The sequence below is a fragment of the Watersipora subatra genome, chromosome 5, assembly GCF_963576615.1.
Source record: "Watersipora subatra chromosome 5, tzWatSuba1.1, whole genome shotgun sequence".
Taxonomy (NCBI): domain Eukaryota; kingdom Metazoa; phylum Bryozoa; class Gymnolaemata; order Cheilostomatida; family Watersiporidae; genus Watersipora; species Watersipora subatra.
In genome coordinates, this window is record NC_088712.1 from 61,227,199 (window position 1) to 61,248,129 (window position 20,931).

Here is a 20,931-nt window from a genome sequence, read left to right on the forward strand (position 1 = left end):
ACAATTTGTACAAAAGCTTGCTAAAGCCGCATCATGCAGCACTTGGCCATACAGAAACACATTGCCAAACGAGCTGTACTATTGGTAGTTTAAGAGTTCACACTGAAACAGCTTCAACATAAAATTAAGACATAAGAAATCAGTGCAAAAACTGCTTCGTACTACATTTACTTCATGCCTTGTGGTAATTGAGCATCATACTGCATGCACAATTAGGAAAAATGGCTGCAAGATCAAAATTTACCAAGTCTTTAATTTGTTAATGAAGCCGTGATAAAAAACAATTTAGACAATTTATGCACAACTTAAATGCAACTGCATTTCATCAGCATTTTTATAAGCAGGCTTAGTGTAAAAAAAACAGAGTGAGAGCCATACTACAAGTTCATGAAGTTTTGAACAAATTGTTACTTTACCCTTCAATATGTTGTAAAATGCTAAGACAAGGTTAAAAAAATATTGACGCTGTTGGAAGAGAGAACGTTTCAAATGCCTCTAGATTTCATAAAAAAAACAGCTAAAAATGATGGCCAGGGTTCTTGAGGACACTTTTATTTGTATGAAAGGTTGGTAGATAGAACATTATTACACAAACAGACAATTCCAGAATTAAAGCACAAACATTGTGGCCATAAAGGGTAAATAAAAATTGTTTCAAAGTAAAAGCCAAAAGGCTATTGTGCCTGGTAGTGGTAGCATCATTACCATATCATTTTTCTATTGAATAACGTAATACACTTTATATTAGAATAGAACAGACTTTGGTACATTAATTTGTCCTACATGTGATGGCTCTTATTAAAGACCTAATTTTCACCAATGAAGTGTGCCCTCAGATTAAGATGACCTTATTTATGAACCACACCGCCTATCAGAGTTTTTTAACATACACATTAATCAGCAGAAGCCTAATGTTACCGACAAAAAATCTAAAAAGTGTGTTGCAGTATGAGCTTGGTCAGGTTCTCATCCTCTTTTGCTGATACAATAGGTAGCAATCAGTAGTCCATTTTCCAAAGGTTTATTTATTGCCCATTTCTAAAACCTTGGTAGCTGTAAAGGTCTAACACAGCTGTTTATTGCAATAATAAACTGTAAAAACAAAAATAATGATTCTCAAAAAACTTTGGTCGCTGTTGGCTGTTAACATGTTTTCTATTAGTTAGATGCAGGATGGCGATTGGTTTTTTCCTATTAGGTACACATATGATCGGCTAATTGCCTACTCACTAATAAGAAATGTTTTGTACAAAGATTTTTTAGCGCATTGCTCTTGATTATAAGCGTACATTGTGCTGAGCTGCACTGCGCAGCCTGTTGTACGCACTCAGTTAATGGACTAGACCAAAATCTGATTGTGTTTTAGACTTTTTCCATTCGGAAAACCCAGGCTACACTCATTAAGAAATACATTCAATCTTTAAAAAATGGTTAATATTTTAATACTTTGATATTGTATTTGTACAATTTAAATATCAATTGTATATGCCACTCCATACATGGTTATTTTGCTTCATAACTATTGTTTTACTGTTTTTGCGGATTGTCAGTGCTATAGTATTTTAGTGTAGCCAACTACCCAATGTAATGACTGCAGTCTCCAGAGCTCACTTTAGTCATCAAAGCCCAATTTAATTATCAGAAGATTAGGACTACAAAAAGTAGAGGACTCATCAACTTACCCTTCAGTTTTTTAAAACACTTGTAGGCCAATATGATTAGTTCTGTGAGAACATGATTAAAGAACAATAGTTCTGCGTGGTGAGCTCATCTTCGTTCTCCAGATTAAACAACTTCTACAAAAGAACAAAGATTTTAACATTGTATAAAAAAATAAGTTGATGAGGACTTTATGCACAGAGTCTCTGACCACCTTCAATTTGGTATTGGAAAAAATGTTGAAAGTGAGCTACCGTTAAACCTATATTTGAATGCACCTTGATTTGATTGGCACTGCTATTTGGGACCACATCAGGAGACTGCTTTGAAAATCGAGCGCCATCTTTTTAATGAACGCCAACTCTATTTGAGGAGGTAAGTTACCTTATCAGTATATGTATAGGTTTAGGTATATTCGCCTTTTGTGAAAATATAGCAAGGAGCTTTTAAGGTCCAAACACACTAGGCAATTTTATTGCAAGCGTCATGAGGGCGAAGATATCGCTGGTGCGTGCATAAACACACTTGAGCGATTTACTAGCAAATGATATAATGGGCACACTCACAAACTGCCAATAAAAATCCGTATCATTAGTTTTTTCGGAGTTGTTGATAAATTTAGGCCAGTCAAAATGTCGTCGTCTAGGCTACAACATAAACAACCTCCACATTTGTTATTAAACCTATCTCCCTTTCAAAGAGTGTACACTGCCTACACTACAAAAAGACAAAAGAAAAAACTATTCTTGTATTTTTAGCTGTATTGTTTTTACAATTTTTTATACATATTTTATTTTGTAGTGGTTTTTCATATTTAATATATTAAATATTTACCATTCTCAAGATGGTCAACTGGCGCAACGATTGACTCCGGATGTTGGTTTTCAACTCGGATTTTTTTAAATTTTGTTATGATGGACAGAACTGGGAGTGCTATTATTAAATTCATGAACAATTGAGTGTTCGTTCTGAAGATGTTTCGTAACAAAATAGAAAATTGGAGCTGATGTTCGTTGTTGAACATCGGTAAGAAATAATTACCCGCCGTAAAATTACATTCTGGTAAGAACTAACCAATCGAAATGCATCTCGTTAGCAATAAAGTTGTGTAGAGATATTCTAGCTTTATCGCTCTGCATGAACACGCTGAGTGAATTTTAACGCAGATTAGCTCTAACACAATATCGCCTAATTTGTTTTCACCTTAAGAGAATGCTTCAGCGATAACACTTGTTCTATTGAGTCAAATATGCTACACAGCAAAAAATTACTCTGAATTTGTTGTCGGGGTTTTATAAAAACACCATTATCAGCTTTTCAAATGTCTTAACCGCCAGTACATCAACAGTCATAATTAAACATTGTCCCAAAAACAAGCGGCCTCAAACTGCCTAAAATATCGTACTAATCAAACATTCCATGTTAAGTGGAAAGAAAATGGGATAAACTACAGCATTGAAATTAAAGCACTCTCACACTCACTTCATGAACAGTTCTGTCAAAATCTTTACTGATAACTCAGCTTGCACTTTTATTCCATAAGTGCCAGAGTCACATCTAGAAGCAATAGGTCGGCTTTGCGCTAGAGGACAAGCAAGGCTAAAAGTGATAAAAATTAGATAATACACAATAAACTTTCAAGTTCAATTAGTGATGAGGGAGCAAGAGTATCCTACATGGGAGCTATTGCACACTTTAAACATGATATTTGTACCTCACAAACTCACATGGTCTTTTAGAGTAAAGTAGATGCTCCTATAACGTATACCTCCTATAGCATAAATTCTAGAAAAAGTCGGGCAATTTTGTGAAGTTTTTGCTTCGTACCGCGTAAAAAACTCCATATAACTTAAAGTGTATCATCGGGCGAGTTCTAAAGTTTGATTTGAGTGTTAGTCTGTCTCGCCACACCTGCGAGAAAAGAAAGCGACATACAGCGGTGTCAGAAAGTATTTGTCCACCTCAAACCTCACTGCCCATTTTAGGTAAATTTGTTGTAGTAGTCATGTAGAGGGATTGAACCCTGACAAACCATGCATCATTTAAAAGTAAAGTAACATTAGATCTTGTTGACACCATCAGTAATAAAATTACTGTTAATCAGGGATCAATAATCATTTTTAGGCCAATCAATGTGAATCAGTGCTTATTAACTCATTTCCAAACGCAATATGACATTATTAATTTTCAAGTGGAATATTATCACAACAATAGAGATTCTGTTGGACAGCATGTGCAGCGAAGGTTTACAGTTTTGCTTGTTAAAAGAGGAACAGCTAGAGATCCCAGAATTCATACCAGCGTCAACATCAACCATGGATAAGAAATGTGTCAACGACCTCATCATTCGCCTGCATACGATGAGCAATCTGAGCAATAGAAAAATAGCGAAGAAGCTTAGAGTATTTCAATCTAAAGAAAATTAAGTGGTGAAGAAATGAATGCAGCATCAAACCACCAAAGATCTACCACGATCAAGGCGTTTGAAAAAACCAGCTGTCCAACATGATTGCTGGTTTCAGATTATGAACACTCAAGCGCTCGTGAGGCTTGTTCACAGCATGCCTAAGGCTGCAGAATGGTTATAGTCTGCAAAGGCTACCAGATAAAATATTAAAATGCAAAACAACCCCAATGGTTTTTTTCTGGGCCCATAACAGTACAAGACTGTTATTTTCAATTTAGAAAATAATTAAAGAAGAGATAATAACGAAATTTGCGATGACATATTTTCTGGCATGCAGTGTGAATTAGTAGGCAGCGGTTGATACAATAGAAGATATTTGGCAATTTTAAAATCTAGTTATTTCTATTTTTCAGCTCATTAGGATTGTTTTGATACAGGGTTTTATGTATGCAGTGCAAAATATTTCCAAATTATGATGAATTTATTGCAGTGCTACACTTACTTAAACAGACAGACAAAGATTTTTTCCCAACACTGTACATAAAGCATTATACATATAATACATACAATTTCCATGACATTCTGACTCTTGTGATAATTTGCCTGAAGTGACAACGGAACAGAGAATAGGTACATATAGCAGTGCAATTGTTGATAAATACTTTAAGGCTATTGGTCGGTGCATCTGAATGTCACGAGTTGGAGTTGCAATCTTGAGCTCTTAAGAACGAATAGATGACGAAAAGGTACTATCGCTTTTTTATAGTGAAACTATTTTTTCTTAGTCAATTGTTGTAAGTCGCTGTCGCGTCAAACTATGCGCTCTTCATCAAATTATTGTCAAATTACCACAATCATGGTCTATTAAACCAATGAGGTTGATCATGAAAAGTTGTCGATGAAAACCAATAATACAGTTAAGGCACCGCCAATACATTCAAAAGAATTTAAGTCGGATTCTCACATGAGCGAGTTTGGAAAGGTCCTGAAATGGTTTAGACAATTTACATGTATGTTAACATTCTTTTAATGAAAAATCCTTATCATGTAAACGTTCCTAGAACTGATCATCTCATTTTAGCAGCGCCTACTGTACAGTCATGTCTGATATGAGAGCAAAATGCATTCTGGGACAAAAGCTCGCAAGTTAATTTTCTTAAAGTCCTATCTCAAAAATGTTTTTTATATAAATTAACTAAAGATAAATTATTGTGTTGCCATCCTCTAAAAAACTACCAATAAGAGATATTACAATGAAAAAATACATGATTTTATCTATTCATGCTCTATACCCATGCCCCCAAGGCTACAAATACCTATGTAAAGGTTATGGTCTGCATTAAAATGTAGCAGTATTATGCACAACATAATTTTGAGTAGTGGCAGTATGCAGCAGTCCATACAGTAGCATACCATATGGAGTTCTTACCTTTCAGAGAATCATAGCACTAATCATTGTGAGAGAGAGACCTGATGCAACACGCTTGGTACGCTACACTTTTGTGGCATCGCATAAACAAACTTAAAGTATAAATTTAATATAACTGAATTCAGCTTAATAAAACATCTTTGAAAAAAACGTTCTGATCTTATATTAGAGCTAATTCTATTTTTTCTTCATTTTAATTTTTAAATCATCTCTTCCTGGCTGGAAACTTCTCGATTTGCTTATACTCTCATTTCAGGCCAAACTTTTTAAAACAAATCTGAAGCAGACCTGACGGGAAAACCAAGTGATGTAGTTTCCGTAACTGGCCTTTCGCATCTTTGGGCATTTAGTGATACATCAAAAACCACCTTGCAAGCTCGCATCTCTAATTTTCTAGAATTTCAAGGCGAAAGTGGGTAGTGAGATAGTGAATGGTACAGAATTTGTGTAAACATAAATTGCTTGAATTCTTAAATCTATTCATTGGTTATTGTTATATATATATATCAATATATTTATTTTGAAGGTTTGGGGTAGACTGACACAATCTTCTGAAGAATCAATTGATTTCCTATAGCCGGTTTGTGTATTGACTCGTGTTCGCTTCAAATTCTGTATCATTTACGATTTTGCTACCCATGAAAGTTTATTATAAGTTATGACTAATGTGTTGAGAGTATATGGGAGGTCATTAAGTACAAAGCCCATCAAGTCAAGTAGTCAATGATGACTTACCAGCTGTTCAAAATTAGGTTGGGTACGTGTCTAATGACAGGGAAGAAGCGTTCAACTGACATTTATGATCTACTCATCGCCAAAATCTTCCGGAAGACAATGCAAGGAAGAGGACCTTGATGACCGCCCAGGCCTATATAGATGAAAGAACCGTGAGTCACCACCGGTTTGTATGTCAATGAATTTGGTATAGAAATACATAAAGTGCTGGTCAAATGAATAGCAATACACGAGATGTTATGGATGAATAGCTATGCAAATGGCTTTGTACTAACCCTTGGTATGAAATATTACCCAAGCCTGTGTCATTAGACAGCAACCACATTTGCTAGTTAAAGCTCTAATTTTCAAATAAATTAGACAATGCTATGTAAATACATGTAAGATAATATCATAGTTGTTAAATATAAATACAAACTTGTAAAAATCCATGATACGAAACCGAGTTTTAACCCGTTGATCCTTGCTCGATCTAATCAATGCGTGTCAGTAAACCTACACAATATGTCCAGCAATCCGAAGTTATTAATTTTTTACCAAATATATCTAAACGTGCTAACAATGCAATGATATTTGGTGAAACAGCAGTACAAAAAGTCGGACAACCTACAGCAGATGTCATCAAACAGAAAAAAACAGTATGTCACCATTATTCGGGCTAAAACTATAAAAGTTCGCACGATTTTAAACACTCATTAAACATTTACAGATAATATTCATCCATAGCACGCTCATCATCCTTTCATGACTCAAAATATACTGGAAATTTATATTTATTATCATAAAATTCCACATTTGTATCACAGTCATTTATGACCTACCAACGAATGAGTCATATTGATTGTTTCGCGATATCATTCTAATAAAATGTGTTATTATAATGAAAGAAGTAGATAAAGATAAGTGAAAAATGTTACAAATGGAAGTGAAATTTTGAATCTAACATCCTGCAAAAGAATTAATTTTATTAGTTTTTGCTGTTGCTTAAAAACATATTTTGTAAACAGATCCATATGGAAGCCTGTATTCCGCCATTAAGGTTTCTGCCACAGCCTACGCAATTCCGTAATACCAGCTGTGAGGGTTCAGAGGGCTAACATTGATGAGATACTGCATTATTTACTGTTTTGGTTAGTATTGTTCCTTATACCTAAATTGTAAAAACAAATGAAAAATAATTTTCTTTTGTTTTGCAGGTACAACTACAAAAACATTGACAACAAGCGTGATAATCTCAAATCAGAAGATTGGAGACTAAAATTATAAAAACACTACACCATTCTATGTCATTTTAATTGAACAAGTTGAACTGACTGAAACATGCTACATCTCCGGTGTTTTTTTTTGTAAAACCTAACTTAATACATGACAACAGCATAGTCAGCATGATATTTAAATGCAACTATAATTATTTCCCGAGTTGCATTAGTCCATAGCAAGCATAGTTGCTGAATATTGCACATCTTTCAAGTGGAGTAAACCCAGCACTTATACATTCTGCTCAAAGAGTTCTTGTGCCAAATCTCAAACTCAGCAGTCAAAATTCTAGCCAACAAGATAAAAATACTCAAACTTTTAAATATCAAGATTTGAGAGAAGATAATTCCCGAATTTCCAGTGAGTATAATACTACTTTTTACTAACAAAAGTCAACCAAAATACCATGAGAACAATAATACACAGTGTGGGTAAAGTTAGTCGGCTAGGCTATTAAAAACTAGATGAAATCATAATTGTTATATACAGGGTTTAGCTTTATAAGAAGGTCAGTATGGTGTAATCTCAAGAGTTCAAAACTTTCAAGTTGGAAACATTGGAAAACAATGAAATCAATGTTCAGAGGCTAAGCATGACACTAAACCACAAAAATGTTCATTTTAATGTCATGACCAGAGCTATATTGATTGCTAATTATGATTTTTGTTATGTGGGTCTACAGAAAAAGCTATCTTAAATAGTACTCCACCCTTTCCTATTATAATTAGTTAAAACAATATGATTTTTAAATTTCTTGTTGGCATGAGTAACAGTAACAAAATAACAAGAAAAGAGGGCATTCAGCTAAAGACTAAGACACAGTTGTTATCAAAATTATAGACCATATAATTAAACCCTAAAAATAAAATTGAAAAAGGAGTCACACTGTTTTATCTTGTCAGTACATACCTGCAACCAAAAGCAAGTCAGGCATCATAGCATCATTACAAAACACGATTGCAGAATCTACAGAAAAAAAAGACAATTGATGGTGACCATGCATTCATGTTGACCAAGATAAGTTAGACAGTACATCACAAGTTAGACAAAGACACACGAGTAACGCGTGTAAACAAGTGCCAGCGAGGTGTTGACAGTGGCTGATGGGATTAGCCATTTCTCTGAACTAAACAATCACCAGCCACGCTATTACATAATGCCATACACTCAGCTATACACAAATGGATGTTTAAATAATGCTAGCTACTAGATTATGACCTTCAGTTCTTGAACTGGGTAACGTCTGGCTCTGAAAGCTAAAGCTTGCAAGATACAAAAGGGGTCCCACAGCACATTGGAGAACTATCAAGCAAATTTAGTCATTGATTTTGCTAATGCTGCACACAAATTTGTTGCTAACTAGCATATTAATGTGTATACAGAGAGCTTAATTATTTTACATGTATCTGTATCATGGTTCAAAAGCTAAGCTTGCTGAAAAATTATTTAGTAATTCATATCTACCAAAGCATTATGAATTATAGCAACTCTCGACTACTGCCAATCGCTTGACATTTCTACAGTTTCTTCGGCTTTTATGACTACAGAGGTTTTCTTGGTTTGCGATTAGGTTATCTGGAGTGTTCTTGTCCCTGCATACACATATATCTTTTTTGATCACTCAAACCTTATCTCTATCTCTTCTTCGAGTACATAGAACAATTTAAGTATTGTTCAATATATATACTTAAATTGTAATTTTACAGGTGAAAATAACTTTTTATCATTTTGCAGGTAGAACTACAAAAACATTGGCGACAAGCGTCAGAATCTCAAATAAGAAGAATGGAGACTAAAATTATAAAAACACTACACGACTCCATGTCATATTTAATTGTACTAGTAGAACTGACTGAAACATGCTATATCTATGGTGTTTTATGTGTACAACCTAAATTATTACAAGACACCAACTTAGTCATCATGATATTGAAATGCAATTATAATTATTTCCATAGTTGCATTAGTTCGTAGCAAGCCTGGTTGTTGAATATCACACATCTTTCAGTCCCAGTAAACCCAGCATTAATCCATTCTGTTCAAATAATTCAAGCGCCAAATCTCACATGCAGCAGTCTAAATTCTAGCCAACAAGATAAAAATACTCAAACTTTCTAATTACAAGATTTGAGAGAAGATAACCCCATGAATTTTCAGTGAGTTTCACTGCTAGTGCCAAACCCTAATTTGTACTAACAAAAATCAGCCACAATACAATCAGGACAGTACTACACAGTGTAGGTAAGGTTAGTCGGCTAGGCTATTAAGAACTAGATGAAATCATATTTGTTATAGACAGGGTTAAGCTTTATAAGAGGGTCAGTATGGTGTAATCTCAAGAGTTCAAAACTTTCAAGTTAGAAACATTGGAAAACATTGAAATCAATGTTCAGAGGCTAAGCATGACACTAAACCACAAAAATGTTAATTTTAATGTCATGACCAGAGCTATATTGATTGCTAATTATGATTTTTGTAATGCGGGTCTACAGAAAAACGCTATCTTAAATAGTACTCCACCTTTCCTATTATTATTAGTTAAAACAATATGATTTTTAAATTTCTTGTTGGCATGAGTAACAGTAACAAAATAACAAGAAAAGAGGGCGTTCAGCTAAAGACTAAGTCACAGTTGTTATCAAAATTATAGACCATATAATTAAACCCTGAAAATAAAATTGAAAAAATAGTCACACTGTTTTATCTTGTCAGTACATACCTGCAACCAAAAGCAAGTCAGGCATCATAGCATCATTACGACACACGATTGCAGAATCTACAGAAAAAAAAGACAATTGATGGTGAGCATGCATTCATGTTGACCAAGACCAGTTAGACAGTACATCACAAGTTATGGTGCGTTTACACTGGCCAGGACCGACTCCGATTAGGTGCCAATACCCTGACTCAGACCGGTACCTCAGACATTTCATGTATGGGTGCCGACACCGACTCCCCTTTACATTGCAACGATCGAACCATTTTTTTCGGTACCAACAGCCAATCACAGCGCTTCGCCGTTCTGACCTTCACCCAACCACGCAAAGACGAGTACACATAAAAATCAACGCGTTTGATGTGGAAAATTATATACTAGTACTACACTATTACTACTGCTCCTACTACTACCGCTAGCAGCAACTACTGAATGCCGAATGGAATCTTCCGATGACGATTAGATTTAGTTGATGGCAGGATCAGCTGCGGGAGCTCTGACAGTCTGTATTATATGTAATTATATGTTTGTATATATTTTATGTCTATAAATATTTTATTATATGCGTTTTCCTTTTTATTATAGCCTTGTTACTCGTTAGGCTATCAATTGTCGTCGTTTATGTTGTCATATCAACGCACTAGCGGGCCTAATTATTGGCCATTTAAACATTGTTACCTGGTGTTCCTACTCGGTTCCGTTAGCCGGAACGGGCAATTTTATTGTATATAAGGGCGCAACGCTCACTTAGTAGACAGAGCGAATGGTCGTACGCTCCTCGGCTAGTAAACTTCCTTCGCTAATAAAACCTTGAATAAAATCACACTCAATTTATTTCTGTATGAAATAATTTAGATCGTGCCAAGTAAGGGCCGGCAAATTCCTTTAAAGTAGTACATGTAGTAGAACTAGTAGTAGTACTAGTAGTAGTCATACAACTGGCAATTCACTTTTAATTAATTTAAATAAAAGCTCACTATCAGAAAGAGCACTAGGGAAAGTTTAATGACAGTCTCCTAGCCTCTCATTAAACCTAGCCCTTTCGTTTCATAAACTTAGAACTGCCATTAAAGCTTAGGCTCATTTAATCAGAGGCTCCTAGCTTATGATTGGCTGATGAGCTGCTGGGATTCACCGACACCGACTTTCAAATCACCACCAACACCGATCTCTCTGCTCACACCTACCGATGCCGACACCGACTCATCAAATTGGTCTGTGCTCGACAAAATGGGTGACAATATCGGCCAGTGTACACGCACCATTAGACAAAGAAGCATGAGTAATGCATGTAACAAGTGCCAGCGAGGTGTTGACAGTGGCCGATGGGATTAGCCTGAACTAAACAACCACCAGCCATGCTATTACATTATGCCATACCCTCAGCAATATACAAATGGATGGTTAAATAATGCTAGCTACTAAATTATGACCTTCAGTTCTTGAACTGGGTAATGTCTGGCTCTGAAAGCTAAAGCTCACAAGAGACAAAAAGTGTCCTGCAGCACACTGGAAAACTATAAAGCAAATTTTAGTCATTGATTTTGCTAATGCTACACACAAATTTGTTGCTAACTAGCATATTAATGTGTATACAGAGAGCTTAATTATTTTGCATGTATCTGTATCATGGTTGATTAGCCAATCAAAAAAATGTTCAAAAGCTAAGCTTATGGCAAAATAGTCATTTTCTCTTAAGTAATATCTGCAACTGGGAATATTAATAATATCATTCAATAATATAAACATCAATGGTAAAAGATTTTTCTCATGTCATGCGTATCTAATATCCTTCACAAAGCCTTGTTAGCAAAGCTGATGCTACATGTAGTTCTAGCATTATACAATGTTGCTCATTTTACATCCATTTTTCGTCCTAAATTTCTATACTGAAAAATGAACTACTGCTAACTTTTGCCTTGCAATGGAAGCTTTGATAAGCATATGGTACGGAAATAATTTTTGTATGAATATTACAATATAAATTATATACCATTTCACTATTCAGTTCTTAAACATCCTTCTGTAAACCATATTATTGAAACAGTTGCTGTACATTTTTGAATCCCTTGAAATCTTTAAAAAGTTGAAAAACTTATCATTCGCGACCTTGAAGCTTTAATGTAAAGCATGCATCTAGCAACCAGTTAGCAAGACAACATTTTTCTGTAATCCATATCTACGGAAACATTACCAAGGATAGCGACTCTCAATTCTTGCAAATCACTTGACATTTCTACAGTTATCTTCAGCTTTTAAAACTACATATGTTGTCTTGGCCTGCGCCGTCAGGTGGGTTTTTGTACCTGCATATTTTTTGCTCCCTATAACTTTATATCTAAGCTTTCATAACCGCCTTTCTCTTCTTTGATTTTCTGCTTTTCAGTTGTTATACGACTAACACATATATAAAGTCAGAATGACTGCGTTAAAAACATGAATATGAAATAAATGTTAGGCTACAATCATTCAGGCTTCTAATAAAAGTCCTAATTTTTTGTTACTTTGGATGAGTGACAACCATAAATTCTTTAGTTCAATGTAATCTCCAAAGTACATGGTAAGCCAGAGCTAAAGCATAAGCACACATACCTGCTACCTCCACTATCTGTCCTATTTCTTAAATAGAGTTTTAGCCTATCCTTGTTCGTCTAAATCAGAAACTAAAGCTAAAAGCCTGACTGTAACGAGATGGAATGAGTTAGATTTACAGCCTTACTTAGGCCTGGTTCGAACCAATATGGCATCTAAGACACGTGTGACAGAGTACCTGTTATGCAAGCGATCGCTCATGGACTACAAGCTCAGAGTGCTCGACTATTATGTCCTACAGAAAGAAATGTCGTCATTTGCGCAATTAAATTAATTTGATGCCCATACGCAGCTACACAATTTGTTTTCTTTCCAGCTGTTGGATACATAATGAGTCGAGATTACGCAGCTGTCCCCAGGTCTGAACCCGGCCTCACCTTAGCATGCGCAGACAAAGGAGTGCCACACTGATAATTTCAAGATAAGATAAACTTCACTACAGGATTTGTAAATTTTTGATGGTTTTAATTTATACGCTACCACGTGCACAATAAAATATATATATATATATATATACAATATATCATTATATTTTTAAAACAATAACTGCAAGAGACTTGCCAAATCATTAGTTCAAAAGGCAATGATGAAAACGGGGATGAATTTGAGCACAAATTTAAAAAAACAATATTTGCATAGTGCATAAAATGCTTTAGAAAAAAATATATTTGAAGCATATAGGTGCCTTTTGATGCTTTTTAAATGCTTTCTGGAAGGCTCACCTATCTGGTATGTCTATGAAATTTATTTTAAGACTGCAGGGCTTTCTGCAATGCTTTAAAACAGTATACAGTTCACAAGCTATCGGCATGCTTAATCCATCATGGCTAACTGATTGTCAATGACAGTAGTTTAAAAACACTGCTACATTAGGCGGCAGTAAAAACTTTTGTTAAATCTTTTCTTTTTCAGTTTAATATATATGATATCTGAGTAAATACAAGATCTTTAAAATTTATTGAAAGCCTTTTACTAAAAGCTTTGGAGTAAGTAAGAATGTCAAAGTTCAGAGTGACAGTGAAATGGCATTGCCTTAATTAGTGTGTCTCTATCAAAGCCTGGCACTGCTACACTTTTGCTGTGTCATTTGCTGTTAATTTCTCTCATCCTTTGTCCAGCTGGAGACACTCCATAGGTATTACGTAATTACTCTCGCATTGAGGGTCTGCTGCGCCAAATTGGACATTCACTGATCCCCATAGCTCGTTGCTCTGGCAGTGATTATTTCTAATCACAATTATTCTAAACATAGATGTTTGGATTCATCAAATTGAAAAACATTTAAAATCCCTAATTGGAAATTATGCAACTCCTATTAAAACATACATGATAATAATTGAAAACTACCGTATGATGGAACAATCTTCTGCCAACACAATCTGTTTGAACTATTATAGCAATAACAAGTAACAGTTATTAGCGGAGAACATTGGCTAAGAGAACATTTCAGGGGTTGATGTAGATCTGGCCATCCATAGGAGCTTATTTGAGAATTGAACAATGAACCACAGTTTGAATGCCAGGAGTTCTAATTGAACAGGCAACGGCTGTCTAAAAAGATAATGAAACTTATGAAAGGTTGGGAAGTTAAAAAGGAGCCTAGCTTAATCATTCTCCAAGTTTGTGATGACAGCTCACACCTAAAAAACAGAAGAACATTGTTTGGTTTAATCCAAACTTGTAAATACTAATGATTGGATCCGATAAGCGCCCCTAGCCCATATAGGTTGCTGTTTTTTTAGGTTTGGCTAACAGCTGAAGCCAAATAAGTAACTAATGTATTATTATTATTGTACCAGAAAATTTGGCCAATATCTTATTATTGGGTTATATAACATCTATAATAGATGTTATATAACTCAATTATAAGATATTGGCCAAATTTTATGGCAAAAATTTCATTAAGAGTTGAAAAACATGTTTTCTTGAGTTGTTTGTGATAGATAGCCAAGCTACTTAATTGCAACGCAAATAAATGGCATTTTGTGCATTTCAAAAGCATAGTAGCAAGAGCTAATGCTTTCACTTCTACATATACAGTTAGGTAGTTGGTATAATGAATCAATTTGGAAGTGGCTACCGGTTTCTGTCTAGATTGCGTAATAGCAAATGTGCTGAGGTTCTACCGTTCTGCTATGTCATACTCTGAACGTTTGCTGAGCCCTATAGTTTGTTGTTGATCTGTATTTCATTTTCATAACAATAATTTTATGAACCTATAAATCTGGAATATTTGATATAAAAAATTTCATAAAAGGCTTTTATAAATAGACTTGGAAACAATATTTCAGTTTGTTTTTATAACTTTTTTGTGCATTGATAAAGCGATGTCAAGTACAATCACTACAAAGCTAAAACAATCCTCCTCAATATTTCTTACTCTTACAAAAATATTACTTTCACTACCATCAGAGTCAGTGCTGCTATTTTTTGTCGGTTTAATGAAAAAAATAAGTAAATCTGAATTAGCTATAATATCATCAACATAAGTAATTATCTGTTGTCTAATGTAAGTTATGTATCTTGGTCTACTAAAATTCACTAAATGCCTCTCATCTTCAGCTCTGTTGTGATACTCTCCTTTACTGTAAAAGATGTAGTTGCGTCAAAATTTAAGTTGATCTTAAAAGAAAGCATTTTTTTGTCTCTATCAGTTGATATGTTGTTTGTTGTGTTACGCGATCGCATTGCCAAGATATTTGAAGATTAAAACCGAAAAAATCTGATCGCCGTAAAAACGCTCAGGCCACAAAAACGTGCCCAGCCTCGCCAAAAATGATGTCACGCGTTTGGCAACCTGTCTCTATCTCTCGTATTCACATCGGCTATTTGCGATAAAAGTCTAGTCTTACGCGGCTCTATTGGCATATATCTTATTTTGTATTTGCTCGTGTTGGCTAGAATAAAATTTTAAATCCTGCTACAGATGCATTATTATGAATGTTTAAAAGGCCTCAAATAACGAAAATTGAAAATTTGTTTTACTCACTTTCTCAAAATGTTGTGTAAACATTTGGGTACCGACTACCAATTCTACCGGTCTACGGTAATTCTGTCTAGTCACTTTATGTAGAACGCGGTCTTTGTATCAGCACAGTTCTGCAGCTACCCATATAAACGATATACAGCCTCCCATAAGCCCCGCCCACATTATGTCGCCTATTACCTATTGCCTACGTACTAGTTTCTTACTAGTAGCAATGATATACAGCTGTATACATTGCTGTATATTATTGCTAGTAGTATTCTTACCGAATACTAAATTAGTGAAATAAGCAAGCCACCTCTTTGAAAAGAATATAGACAGGGATAGAGTTTTAAGGATGAGAAGTCTGCTGCAAACTGGATTTGAACTCACATTCTCCAGTTCTGCGGACACCCATATACCATATCCGATTCACTACAATATTCTGCAAATCATTTTTTGCATTATCTTTAACAATATTATTTTATTATATAATTTTTACAAGCAAAAATATTTTCATCTCGGCATAAAGCTTTTATTAAAAATATTCATCAAGTCGTGGCCACTCACATAGTAGGTATTAGCTGATACAATAAGACAAATTCATCTACTGCAACAAACTCAAACAAAACATCATCCAGCACGCATTAAAGTCTCGCTTTCTCCTTTATGGCAGTTTCCACACTGACAAAGCTTCTTCGGCTGGTGGGACGACATAAACATTCTGTAATCAGTAAAACAAGTAAATGTAAACAAAGTAGATGCAATAAATATGTCATTCATAGATATGTCATTCTAAAGCGTATCTATTGACAGCTTCCAAATTGGGAGTTGAATAGATTGCGAGTGTAATTTTAAAAACGAATAAACATTTAATAAAGGCACAAGTACGTCAAGCCAACGATTCGAAGCTTTGGTTCTGGAAATTAAAGATTTGCAATGATCAATCGATTTTACCCACTTCCTACGAGTGAAAATAATTTGTAATCATGACTCTAATTTACCAAAGAAAATTCGAAAAAAATATTATAGCTAGGTAAAACGGCAGATAAGCTATGAAACGATGATTGGAGATAGCAAAGAATTATCATTTTATTAATTAGTATATGTATTTATGACTATAAAAAATATTACATTTACTAAAGTATGGAAGACTCTAAGTTAATTTACCTCTATTCTGTCTTCTTCTGCAGCAAAACGCTGCTGACGCCTGTCAGCTTTGGCCATAGGCTGTCTACTCTAATATTTTACTTAAAGTTGCTCAGAAAACTCTGAGTAGCGGTCGCTCGAACTTGAAGCCATTTTAAAACTATGTATAACTTAGTAATTGTTGAAACGCGTTGAATCAGAAACGATGAGAATGAATTCTCTATGATGAGAATCTTTGAGATCACAGACAACGCGTTTTACGAGTGATAACATTTATTACGCCCTATATAAAAATTTCGCATGCATGATTGGCTAACGAATCGACCTCATATTTATTGCTCGTGGTTTCGTTTCAGATAACCAGCTTGTGACGTCACGAAATAGGCACCTGCTGGAACGTGAGCTTTTTAAAAGAGGGCCTCATTCAAACGCATATATCTCTGGACAGGGTTGGTCTACAAAGACAAAAATGGCATCAAATTGTAGCTGATGTTTTAGCCTTTTATGGGTCTTAATTTCATTTTTGACGCAACTACATCTTTAAAGCATACGTAGCTCACTGACTCCAGCAAAACAATGCTACTAGCATAACTCATCAACGACAAAAACAGATACAAAAACCACAGCATAATTGCTTTATAATAGCATACCATAACGTACCTTAGGCAAGACTAACTAATGACGAAAAACATCATGAATACTTTAACAGATGATTGAATGTGAGCCAGTGCTAAAACTAATATTAATGACATATTTAATGACAGACTTAATCCTACTCTGCTTATGATAGGTAATCCAATTCACATGTATCTCGGAAGGTTCTTACATAAAACTTACACAATAATGTTGGTTTTTTCGGTTGGAAATTTCCAAAAAAAATTTAAAATTACCTTGTGATTCAATGCTAATTTTATACAACAAATTTTGGACAACATTGTCAATACCATAAAAGTCCTAAATATCATTGGTTATGTTGTCAACGGATAATAAAATCAGGCTACTACGCAATTACTGGGAAGTTCGCGAAAATGCGCAGTCGACCATATATTTCACATAAATGAGCATACAGCAGTGAAAGCGTATACGACACTGTATATTGTTAGTCATATGTATATTTAGTGATCGAATCTTAGGAAAACCACAAACATGAGTGTACCAGGAACTTTGAAATTGAAATTGAAAATTGAAAATTGAGATCCATTGAAAACTACCAACTAAAAATGTATAATGGTAAAAATTAGATTTAAAAAAAAACAAAACACCAAAGGTAATATCAATTAGCTACCTATAGGAAGTGCAACTTTGGCTTTTCCAATCGTTGAAAGAATATACAGTAGGCCTACATTACGAGCTCCTGCAGCATAAATAATATTTTCCAGTGAAGTTTACAATATATTGATTGTACAATATAAGAACAGTAAAATACATGTGAATTGCACAACCCATTCAAAGACCTTTCCAAACTGACCTTTCGGGCATACAAAGAGGAAAAACTTGACGTAATTTTTTTTAAATATGTGGGGTGTACTGTAACTGCAGTAATATTAGGGTGCATTGACAACTTTTCTCTGTTTTTGATCAACCTCATTTGTTTTTTACCATTTTTCAGTACTTCCACAATAACTTGGGGAGCGTACATCTTTGACGTTCATTTACAACGATTTACTAATTTTTCTAAACAGCAATGTATAATCTGCAAAGGAAAACTAATAACAAATATTTTATGTCTACAAGGAAACAAAACAACAAAATATTTTACAAAAGCTGTTCTGCCTGCTCATCACCTATCTGTATTCAGAGGTCAAGGTTAGGAAAAAATAGAACTAGTGATGATACTCCCACTCGTTACATTCACATTGGTGGACTTACGCTGTAACACCTGCCCCAATCAATCGCCTTTATATTTATGAACATTGCACAATTACCCTATTCTCTGTTTTGTCGGTACATCTGGCAATCTGTCACAACCAACTAGATTGCTACAAAAATTATATACATAATATGTATAATGCTTTATTCACATAGTCTTCTCTCTTACATGTGAAGCAATCAATATAAACTAACGTTTAAATCAAAGTTGAGAACTTACTCGACTTAGCATGTAATATGAAATTTTTTTGTTAGTCGGAAGCAAAAACTTTACAGAAATGTATGTCGTCTAGACTTTAGTTCTAAGAGGTATAGGCCTACGTTATAGGAGCGTTTACTGTATATGGTAAGAGTGATGGGAGTGATAAGAATGGCTTAGCCTTGTGGTTAGTCACTCTTGTTAGTAGACTTGCGGTCTGAATGTCATGAGTCCAATATACTGCAAGGCGATTTTCTCATTGCTAAAGCTTTATCGCTATAATTTGGTGAATGAATGACAGACAGACAAACATTGAGATTCGTGTAATTATATATATATCTGGATTTAACCCTGCATTTATTTATTCTAGCTTGTTCAAACTGCCATTGTGTTATCTTAAAAATTCTAGCAGCAAGGCCAAACGGCTAACATAAATAATATACAAGCTAGGGCCCAGACAGTTCTATTTTCCAAACAGCTTTCTGTAAACTGCATCATCTGATTTGCTCTAAGGTCAGCATATAGCATGCATGCATATACCGTAACAAAAATAGGTATTTTTAATGTTTTATGTTTGAATGTACATGTTGGTTCTAGTAAGTGTTACAGAGCAGGCTTTATTATTCACATGTGTGTTCTACCACTCTTTAACTAGCTCTGCCTTACCAACCTGGCCCTTCAGGCTGAGAGCCACATAATGCGTATATAACGAGTATGTGATAATATTGCAAAATACTAGATAAGCAGCTGTAATAACATTGGCCTTGCTTTGACTGCAGCAGCCGTAAATAACATATCTGTCACATCTAGAAATACTGTGACGATTAATGTTAGTCTTGCTTCATAAATAGGTGTATTTATAGGCCCGCAGGATAAACCCGGCAATCAGCTGAAACTTGACCACTCCGACCCATATTTCTCAGTCCATTGGTCACCTGCACCTAAATTAGGCAGGGCTAAGAATAAAGGGAGTAACAGACAGAAATTCGTGCCTGTCCCAGCAACTATAGGCAATGAATTGGTACACCACAATTAGCTCTAAAGGTTAGCTCTGAGGTTGATTAGGTAACATTGTTTTATGGACTGGCTTGATGATCTGGCCAAATACAGAGCTGAATGCAAGCTGATGATACTAATTAATCTTGGCTTCACTCACATTTTCATTGCTACATCATCCAATATGACTAATGTTGAAGTATAATCAAAATAACTATATTATAGCATTTGTAGACTCCTCCCCTCCTGATACATGGAGTTTTTAAAGAAGGTGCAAACCAACGGTGAAGGCCTCAACATCGCTTCAAAATCTTATAAATCGCACCATCAAATATTTCAAAACCACTCCTGTCTCTTAAATAACCCATCTAAGAACTGTGGTAACTGAAGGCCAAAACTTCATGCTGGTTGCTTTCATGACACCAAGGCCAACCTTGCGGGTTCTCAAAAAGGGCACCTGGCTCCATAGATGTTAATTAATATTGAGGTCAAGCCTTTTTACTTGTGGCTGCTACATGCCAACAGACAGCGTGTGTAATAAGAAAATTGTGATAATAATTGAATTTTCGCATCTAGTTGCGTTTTTTCAACAATTCATCTCAACAACTATTAGACATGGTCATGATAAAAAACACTCTAAAATAATTTGAGCTATGACATACTAAACTTTGAAGTATAAAGAATTTATTGTATTATAAACATTTCCAAGTTTTCCTAATATTTTTCAGATATATGGTAAAAGTGAGAATCTTTTTGTCCCCTTGTTAATAGATGTTTGTGTGAATCCCTGTTGCTATCTTCGTTCAAATGTCATTCATGGACAAATTAAAAGTATGTTGGAAACTCATTAAATAAAAATGAGACTGTAAAAATCAACCATTTCAGTTAAGCACACATGTTTTGGCTTTATTTTAAAAATTGGAGTTTTGCAAAAATATATTTGGCATATAATTTACCA

General features: G+C 34.8%; 1 long non-coding RNA gene across 2 annotated transcripts; it reads right to left on the minus strand.

Annotated features, from left to right (window-relative positions):
• Nucleotides 1–1,681: 1,681 nt before the first annotated feature.
• Nucleotides 1,682–12,942, minus strand: LOC137396966 (uncharacterized). Of its 2 annotated transcripts, none has more exons than XR_010978680.1 (4): nt 12,796–12,942; nt 6,231–6,363; nt 3,142–3,258; nt 1,682–1,796 (listed from the first exon to the last, which is right to left on the minus strand). It is a non-coding gene; the product is annotated as an uncharacterized lncRNA (long non-coding RNA). The 2 variants fall into 2 exon arrangements; XR_010978681.1 differs by lacking the exon at nt 12,796–12,942 and adding an exon at nt 8,397–8,433.
• Between the last annotated feature and the right edge of the window lie 7,989 nt (nt 12,943–20,931).